A 10506-nucleotide genomic window follows, 5' to 3' on the forward strand; every position below is an offset into this window, starting at 1 on the left:
CCAACTGATTTCTCAACAGAAACACATCAGGCAAGAAGGGAATGGAATGAAATATACAAAGTCACGCAAAAGAAGGGTCTGAATCCAAGAATACTGTAGCCAGCAAGGCTATCAATCAAAATTGAGAGTGAAATCAGGAGCTTCACAGACAAAAAAGGGCTAAGGGAGTTTATTACCACCAAACCAGCAATGCAAGAAATGCTGAAGGGTCTGCTGTAAAAAGAAAAAAATAGGAAATGAAGAAAGAACACAGGGTTAAAGAATAAATATGGTGACAAACAAGTATCTATTAATAAGAACATTAAATGTAAATGGATTAAATGCCCCAATCAAAAGACATAGGGTAACTGAGTGGATAAGAAAACATGACCCATATATCTGCCATCTACAGAAAACCCACCTCAGAAAAAAAGATGCACAAAGACTGATGGTGAATGGATAGAAAAAGATACTTTGGGAAAATGGAAATGAAAAAAAAAAAAGCTGGGGTAGCAATACTTATATCTGACAAATTAGATCTCAAAATGAAGGACATAAAAAGAGATAAGGAAGGCCACTTCATAATACTAAAGGGAGCAATCCAACAAGAAGAAATAACTGTGGAAAATATATCTACACCCAATACAGGAGCACCCAAATACATACAAAGACTTCTGGAGGATATCAAGGAGAGATTAACAACAATACAATCATAGTAGGGGACTTTAATACCTCACTATTACCATTGGACAAATCCTCTAAACAAAAAATCAGCAAAGAAACATCAATCCTAAATGACTCGCTAAATCAGAGGGAGTTAATTGGCATCTTCAGAACATTTCACCCCAAAGCCACAGTATATACATTCTTATCAAGTGCACATGGGTCATTTTGAAAGATAGACCATATATTGGGTCACAGGCAAAATCTCTTCAAATTCAAGAAGATAGAAATCTAATCAAGCATCTTATCAGATCACAATGGCATAAAATTAGAAATAAATGGCAATCAAAACAATAAAAAATTCAAACACTTGGAGGCTAAATAGTGTGTTATTAAACAACTAGTGCTCTGGTGAATGGATTCATGCACATTGAAAGGAAATTAATTAGAAGGTGGCTGGTGGGATTGGGTGAGATGAGCTGGACGTGCCCTGGAGCCAACTTCCCGTGGTCCCTTCCCAGCCAGCGGCACCTGGGGAGGTGCAGCTCTAAGGGCATCTGCGGAGTGAGCGGGGTCCCTCAGGCAGGTGGAGTCCCTTGGCCTGGCCTGTGGGGATGGAGCCAAAACTGGCTCTCCAAAATCCCCAGGGGGTTCCAGATTGAGAGAGGGCGGTTCTCCAGTGATGCACCCCAGAATCGGGATCCCTCCTCTGTGGTTCTGTGGTGTGTCACTTGAGAACTGCTGCTGCCAAATCACCACCACTCGGCAGCTCCTGCATTGAGCATCTTCCCCCTGGTGGTCAGTGCATGTCATAGCTACTGGTTGGATGGGCGGACGGTCACTTAGCCTTTTATATATATAGATGATTGGGTTACCAAAAATATCAAAGAAGAAATAAAAAACATCCTGGAAACAAGTGCCAATGAAAACACAACAATCCAAAATCTATGAAAGCAGTCCTGAATGAAAGCAGTCCTAAGAGGGAAGTTCATAGCATTACAGGCCTACCTCAAAAAACAATAAAAACTGGTAATAAATTATCTAACTCTACAACTTAAAGAATTAGATAGAGAGCAACAAGAAAAGCCCAGAGTGAGCAGAAGGAAGGAAATAATAAAGACCAGAGAAGAAATAAATAACATAGAGACCAAAAAAAAAAAAAAATAAAAAAAATCATAGTACTGGAAGTATCAGCCTTTGCAATTAGACAAGAAGAAGAAATAAAAGGCATCCAAATTGGAAATGAAGAAGTAAAACTGTCCTTATTCACAGATGACATGATATTGTACATAAAAAAACCCAAAGACTCCATCAAAATACTATTAGACTTAATATATGAATTCAGCAATGTAGCACAATACAAAATTAATGCCAAGAAATCTATGGGATTTCTATACACCAATAATGAATTTACAGAAAGAGAGACTAAAAAAGCAATCCCATTTACCATCACACCAAAAAAACAAGGATCCCTGAATGCTGGTGAACATTGAGCCCAAGGCAAGTGCCAGAATTATGCACCAATTGTCTAGTACAGACAATGGGGGATCAAGTAATTTCCTGACCAAATAGTCTCAGAGTAAATCCTTCTAATATTTACTGACCTTTAAGATAGTCTGTCTGTTACCACAATTACCTGCCGAAGAGCTAGATGTGTATCCAAAATTGAATAAAAGGTTGGAGAGGCCTGAGCACCAGGGGATGTCCTTTCTCTTGCATTGGGCTTGTCAACCTGGCCTCCAATATTTCCAAATTATTATTGCTTGTCTCATCTCTTTCATTTGTGTATGGCCCCTAATCCAGATCCAGAACCCTAAACCACATGGGATGTGGGGGAAACATTCACAGTCACCTTTCATAGTCATAAACATTATTTTTTCTTTTATGGTGACCTTTAAATTCAACTTTGTTAGCAAATATCAAATATGCATTCCAGTATTATCAGGGTTCCTTTATCAGTCATAAGATTAATAGTGGTCCATCTGTCAGCAATAAGCAATGGAAAGTTCAATATGACTGGAAGCAGACTTCCCTCTGAAAACTTGAATTGCTATGGATAAAAATATATACAGTAAACCAATAGTCTAATAATGAGGTAAGTGGTAACTGAAGAGAGTTTTGAAGTCCTCATAAATTATTTTAATGAGGGCTTGATTGTACAGAAATATAGAAAAATAAGTTTTTTTCTTTTGCAATAGTTGAAAAATTATAATTTTATTGATTTTCTTCTGTATTGAAGTGATAGTTTTGTAAATCATAGGATGGTCAATGACAAACACAAAACAAGTGAAGGTGTTTTTATTAGGCTGAATTATGTTGCCCTCAAGAATTCTCTCTCCTGGAATCCACACATGACAGTCTCTAGGCCAGTGCATATGCTAAATACTGATCACCTGATTAGATTTTTTATATGGCACTGGCTAACTTTAAGAAATGGAGATTACTCAAGTGGGCATATCTAAACACATGAGCCATTAAAAGCAGTTTACTCTAGTTAGTAGCAGAGAGGTAGTCAAAGATATTAGAAACAAAACAAGGATACAATGCAGCATTGCTGCCTTGAAGATAGGGAGGATTCCCCTTGACCCTCATAATGATACATTAGTTTCAGGTGTAGCACATCTGAATCTTGTTTTCAGCTCTTGGTAAACAGAGCAGAGCACACATACATCTTGTGCTAGGAACTCACCTGAAGAATTTTGATGTAATAACTTGAGTGTGTCTGTAAACTGTTAATAAGCCCATGTTAGTTTGCTTTGCCATAATGGAAATAAAGAACCAATCATTCAGAGAAAGGATGAATAGTAGTCTATGGAGCTCAGCCACTCACATGAATCCAAAATTTTAAGATGAGAAACATATAAACTACGGGGAAAAAGGGAATTTGTAGGCATGGATCTAGAACAGTGGTTCTCTACCTTCTGGCCCTTTAATATAGTTCCTCATGTTGTGACCCCCCCCAACCATAAAATTATTTTCATTGCTACTTCATAACTGTAATTTTGCTACTGTTATGTAAATATCTGATATGCAGGATGGTCTTAGGTGACCCCTGTGAAAGGGTTGTTCGACCGCCAAAGGGGTCACGACCCACAGGTTGAGAACCACTGACCTAGAAGAACAGGAATTAGGAAGATATATGCTAAGACATATTACCTCAGGATTCTTTTGGAACACCTGGTTATCATCCTTGAAGGAGCGCTCCATGAAGATTGTAATGGCTTCCTTCTCACAGGCTGTGTGCAGGTCTAGCAGTTCCTACAGTGTGGTTATGGGGAAGCTCACTCTCTGGGCCATCTGCTCACTGTAGTGGTTGGCTGCCTTCTGCATGGCTGCTGAATTCTCATGCTGAGCAAGAGTTATCACTGCTTGTTCCAAACAAGGCACTGCTCCACTGTTGATGGCATCCACATAGGCCTTTGCCAAGGTCCCCAGCCCTGAATGACACATGATATTTGCGGAATGGCAGGAAATTCTTACTCACTGTTTCACAAGCTTTAGAGATCAGTATTCTAAAAATAACAACAATTTTATTGAAATGAAAATTTCTGTTTTCTCTTTTTTCCTTTCCTTCCCATCTTCCTCTTGTCCTCATTCTTGTGTCCTCCTCCTTTATATACTATACTAGATGCCCAGTGCATGAGATTCGTACACTTCAGGGGGGGTCCCTCAGCCTGGATGTGCCCTCTTGCAGTCTGGAACCCCTTGCTCCTTACTGCCACCTGCTTTCTGCTCCTTACTGCTCATCTTCCTACTCCTTAGTGCTGCCTTGGAGGTGGGAGAGGCTCCCGCCACTACTGCTATGCTAGCCAGCCATGAGCCAGGCTTCTGCCTGAGCAGCAATCTCCCTGTGGGAGCGTACTGACCACCAAGGGGCAGCTCCTGCATTGAGCATCTTCTCCTTGGTGGTCAGTGCCTGTCATAGCAACCAGTAGTTTTGCAGTTTGGTCAATTTGCATATTAGTATTTTATTATATAAACTAGAGGCCTGATGCACAAAAATTTGTGCACTTGGGGGAGTCCCTCAGCCCAGCCTGTGACCTCTCGCAGTCTAGGACCCCCTTTGGGCGTGTCCACTTGCTGGCTTAGGCCCACTCCCCAGAAGAACAGGCCTAATCAGGCAGTCAGACAACCCTCTGGGAGCCCAGGAGCCCTTGGGGGATGTCTACTTGCCAGTGAGGAGCTGGCCTAAGCTGCAGTTGGACATCCTTAGTGCTGCTGAGGAGGCAGGAGAGGCTCCCACCACCATCACTGTGCTGGAACCTATCAGCCTGGCTTGTGGCTGAGCAGAGCTCCCCTGTGGGAGTGCATTGACCACCATGGGGGGGGCTCATGCATTGAGTGTATGACCCCTGGTAGTCAGTGTGTATAATAGTGACCAGTCATTCCCAGTTGTTCTGCTGTTAGGGTCAATTTGCATATTACCCTTTTATTACATAGGAGGATAGAGGCCTGGTGTATGGGTGGAGGCCAGCTGGTTTGCTCTAAAGGGTGTCCCAGATCAAGTTGGGGGTCCCGCTGGGGTGCCTGGCCAGCCTGGGTGAGGGGCTGAGGCTGTTTTCAGTCTGGCCAAGCCTCCCCAGAATGGACCCTCACTGTATGGGGGTGTGGCCAGCCTGTGTGAGGGGCTGAGGGATATTTTCATGGTGGCCATACCCCCTCCAGGGTAGCAGTTCCCACTGGGGTGCCTGGCCAGCCTGGTTGAGGAGCTGATGGGTGTTTGCAGGCTGGTCAAGACCCCCGGCGACCCAAGCTCCCAGCCACTCATTTTTTCTTTTTTTTTTTCTTTTTTCAGCAGGTAACTGGGATTTATTTATCTTCTATAATGAAACTTTGTAGCCTTGAATGAAGCCCACAGCTGGCCAGGGCAGGTGGGAAGCTAGGCTACCTCCACTGCCGGGGTCAACCCAAGCCTCCTGCTTACTCCAGCTCTGTGGCCGCCACCATCTTTGTGACAGAGAGAGTGATGGAGTGATGGTAAATTTGCATATTAGTCTTTTATCAGATAGGATAAATCCACTTCCTTATAACATTATTGTATCTCCTATACACTCTCTTTTATGGTTCTCAAATTCATCTCATGATATTTTAAACTTAATGATTTCAACCAATATATTCAAGAGTTTCCTGGAACCATTTCCCAATAGATATAACTTTTAAAAGAGTTTGTTTTACAGATAGATGAAGTAGATAATTTTGTGAGCAAAATTTCCAATGAAAATTTGGACCCATATTAAAAAAATTATCAAACATTTCAGGATGGTGAGTAAAATATTAAATCAAGCATGGGTACATATTAAATCAAGGACACTGTATATATGCTCTATGGTATAGATCTATGAATCTAGCCCTGTACGTAAGTTAAATTTTCTTCTCAAAATCTAATAAATATTTAGTGGCTTATGTTCTGCTCTATATTTTTTCTAAACGGTTTGAATTCACAAAATATCTTCTGTATCCTCCCAAGATGCACTCATTCATTTGTCTTGTCATCATCATGCAAATGCTTTTTCTTAACAGCAGCTTGTGCTTATGTCACTAGTGTATTAGTTTCATGAGATACATTAGACTTCAATAATCCCTCAAATAGGGGAACTTTAATGAAAAACTTCTAAGTCTCTGCTTTCCCATATCCAATAGTGCAGGTAACAGAACTACTGTCAAACCCTGAGTACAGTCACAGCTTCATCACATGAAGTAAAATGCACAAGAACATGCTGTAAAAAAGGAGACTCATGATTTCCTGTAATAATGATTCCTTCTCTGAGGGTCTTGGTTTTGTAGCTGTGAAGATATAGTTAAAGAAATTTTTGGATTGAACCTGGAAACTGCACTCTAGTTGGGTTTATGATACGCCCTCCATATGTTGTAACAAGTTTATGTTATTTGTAGGGCGTGCAAAAATAAAGCACTTTCGCTTCGGAAAGAAATTCCTGATATATTATCTAGGAATGCTGGAATGCTGGATTTAGGGATTCTCGCATGTTGGGAAAAAAATAAAGAAGAGCAGTGATTGGTGAGATAGTCTTCAGGAAAGGACACACATTTCTAGGGGTCTTTGCATCATTGTTTCTCTGGTGCTTTCATATATCCTTATATTAAATCATGAAAATGAATGCAATGCTAATCTCCTCCAAACAGATTTTTTATTTTTATTTTTTGCAAAGCCAGGAATAAAAGAAATACTTCTAAGGAAGAAGAGTTGGCATGGAGGCATTCACCCATTTGAAGAAACTTATGATTGTTTCCTGTAGACTTCACATGGTGTCCAAAGTTTTGACTATTAATTAGATATTTTTGAATGATAAATTAACCCCCAAAATTGTCAGAAATACTTTTGATATTATAGTCCTCATGTCAGAAATATAATGTGGGTTCTAAAGTCAGAATCAAATATTTCCTGGTATATATGTGGCAATTTATGATAATCCCAGGACAGACAGTACTCAGAACAATAAAGAACAACTTCTAAAAATCAAAATAACAAATAATGACTACATAAATATATAAGTTAACGTAATTCCACTTAAAGACCTCACCAGTTCTCTATATTGGAATATTTTCAAAGTGACAAAGTCACACTGAGTAATTCTGGTCATATATCAGTTATTCAATAAATGATTCTGGAATAAATAAATAAAATATTAAATATGCAAAAATCGACATGCATCTAGGTACCACCCATTTTTCCCTCTGCTAAATCTATTCTGTGTAATGAATTTACACTATTAATGTGATAACAGGCTATAAAATGAAGAGAGTGATGTTATAAGAGAGAGATAATGAATGATTTGACAGTCTTACTAGAAAAATATATTAATTTTGGGGGCCATTAAAATAGACAACATGAAATACATTTCAAAAATGAGTCATTTGATATCTTTGTGATCCTGTCTTCCATAGTGATGGGCATTTTTCTCCAAATAGAAGCAGAGGAGCTCTAAATTTAATCAGAACACAAGTGCTTGAGGCCTAGGACATCTTATCATTGGTTGCTATCCTCAAATGTTTCATGGTGTCAATTTTCCTAAAATCTTTGATACAATGTTAGATATTTCATTTTCTCTGCTAGCTTAAATTCTAGTCACTTTAGTTTTCTCAGTATCGGTAACAATTGAATCCATCACAAACTGTCATATTCATATCACCATTAGCACATGCCTCAGTGGAATAAAAAAATAAAAATTGACCTTAAGAATTGTATCATAGGATTCACTGATCATATCCTATATTGAATTTCACTACTGGCAAAGTTGATAACCTTGAGGCATTAACATGTTGCCATGTGTATTTACACCCCAGCAAATCATCTCTGGAGGTGAGAGATTGCCGTAGAGTATTTTATGTTATAGTCCACTAGTCAGAAATATAATGTGAGTTGTAAAGTAGGAATCAAATGTTCTACCTTCACCACCCAAACCATCCTCTGATAGCTGGAACCTACCTACTTCAAGGCATGTTCCAGGTACTCATCTTCAGTGATGGTGCGTCCATCTAACTTCAGCTCTAGCATGAAATCCCGTACAACCTAAACAAAGTCTGGAAAGAAACTCACAAACTCAGCTGAGTCACCTACTTCATTGGAGCTGGGAGAGAACTTTGCTCTGTTTAGCTTTGTTAGTTCAGTCACATAGCTGATATCTTAGCTAATGAATGAGAAATGTTTCCCACCTAAATTTCCAGAACTCACCCGGAAATACTTTTTATGAACAGTCCCATTCACCTAGTGTCCCTTTCTCCTAAACCATGATTATTGACATGAGGAAAAACAATGAAAACAATAACAAAATAGTCTCAGTTACATTCCCATAGACTCCATATCACATGGTGGTTCATTTCCGGGAAGGATATTGCAGCTTCTCCAGGGTCTGGTGGTTGATGTGGTTCAAACCGTTGTAGACAAACATGCTGCTCAGAAGCACAGCCAGGGAAAAGATCCATGAGTCTTATTTTAAGTCGCCCTTGAAAGTACATAGAAGGGGACTTAGGAATCTACAGTTTATTCTCCTGTTCAGTTGTTCATGCACTATGGCAGCTCTACTAAAACTGAACAGTAGGGCAAGTAACATACACTGTGAAGACAGTGATAAATTGAAACCTTGTTTTGGTTCTTCACATTGATGCCTCTCATGACTAGTGTTCCTTAAAATTTAAGAGAAGTGAATGACAATGTAAATGCATTTCAAACATTTAAAAGAGTCCAGAGAACATAGAAGTACCCTATCTAATAAAAGAATAATATACAAATTAACTGTCACTCCATGACAAAGATGATGGCGCGCATAGCGGCTGGGGGAAGGATGCTGGTGGCATCACCCCAGCAACATGAGCCCAGCAGGCAAGCGCGGCCAGCAGGCAGCACCCAGTAGAGCCTGCTTGCCCATCACCATGATGTGGAACAAGCAGGCCCTGCAGAGAGCAGAAAACCACAGGGAGTGGGCCCAAGCCATCAGTAGAACATCTCCTGAGGGCTCCCGGATTGGAAAGGGTGCAGGTCGGGCTGAGGGACCCCCCATCCATGCACGAATTTTGTGCACCTTGCCTCTAGTACAATGATAAATGAGTAAGATTTATTTGCAACTTTCTCTTGACTATGAGCTTATTAGTGACACAAATGCTAGTCAATTAAATTTACCAACTTCTCATTGTGCATCTAAAAAATGCCAGATTCTGCATTTAGTTAGGGGGATATAAAGTTCCACAGGCAATCTCTGACTTTCAGAGATGACTTGCTGAAGGTGAAAATACACATGGTAACATGTAAATGCATCCAAGGTGATCACCTCTTCCAGGAGTGCAAGCCAATGTTACAACATAAAAGACAAATGGGAATACAAAACCCAGAAAAATTACTTTGTGATTTCAGGACAAGAAGGGATCATGTCTGAATGAGATACAATCCCAATAGTTGAAAGTAGTAGGGCTGTGCTTTAAAGAATGGACAGAATGTGGAATTCTGGAGTGAAAATGACGAGGCTTGTGGAAGGATCTACAGAAGCCAGTCTGAATTGTCAGATAGTGTGTTAATACAAAGGTAGTACCTGTAATGTTATTTGATTGAAGTAGTGGTATGTATGTGGTAGGAATAGATGATGAGGCTGAACATAACACACTCAGGTAAATCATGAGTGACTATGCAATAGAATGGGATACTGCTAAAGACACTAGAGTTGTAAGGACAGCAAGTATTTCTCCTGCTATCAGTTGACAGTTATGTTTTGGCTCCTTTACAAATGTAATCAGCTAAAAAGAAGGTTTAGTAAACTACAATCTGTTAGCAACCAGTAGACCATTTTGGGCTTATACTGAGATGATTACTTAAAAGTTTAAATCTGAATTATGCTCAGTGAAATAAGCCAGTCAGAGAAAGAAAAGTTCATGTGATTTTACTCATATGTGAAATCTAATGAACATAATGGACCAACAAGCAACATAGAGGCTGACTCATAGATAGAGAACAGGTTGACAACATTGGAGGTGGGTATGGGGTTCGGAGCTAGCGCTAGAGGAATTGAGAAAAAAAAAAAGAAACAGTTTGGTGACTGCTAGGGAGAGGTGGGAGAAGTTGGGGAGGGAATAAGAGGGATAAATGGTGATGGACAGAGACTAGACCAGTGATGGCGAACCTTTGGGGCTCGGCGTGCCAGCATTTTGAAAAACCCTAACTTAACTCTGGTGCCATGTCACACATAGAAATTTTTTGATATTTGCAACCATAGTAAAACAAAGACTTATATTTTGATATTTATTTTATATACTTAAATGCCATTTAACAATGAAAAATCAACCAAAAAAATGAGTTCGTATGTCACCTCTGACACGCATGTCATAGGTTCACCATCACTGCAATAGAACATAATAATG

The 10506-nt window shown here is 39.8% G+C and overlaps 1 pseudogene; it reads right to left on the bottom strand.

The window, feature by feature from the left end:
- The window catches only part of LOC102761094, a 10994-nt pseudogene extending 2839 nt beyond the window's left edge, over positions 1-8155 (bottom strand).
- Positions 8156-10506: the final 2351 nt, after the last annotated feature.

Source organism: Myotis davidii, unplaced genomic scaffold (assembly GCF_000327345.1).
Source record: "Myotis davidii unplaced genomic scaffold, ASM32734v1 scaffold2596, whole genome shotgun sequence".
Taxonomy (NCBI): Eukaryota; Metazoa; Chordata; class Mammalia; order Chiroptera; family Vespertilionidae; genus Myotis; species Myotis davidii.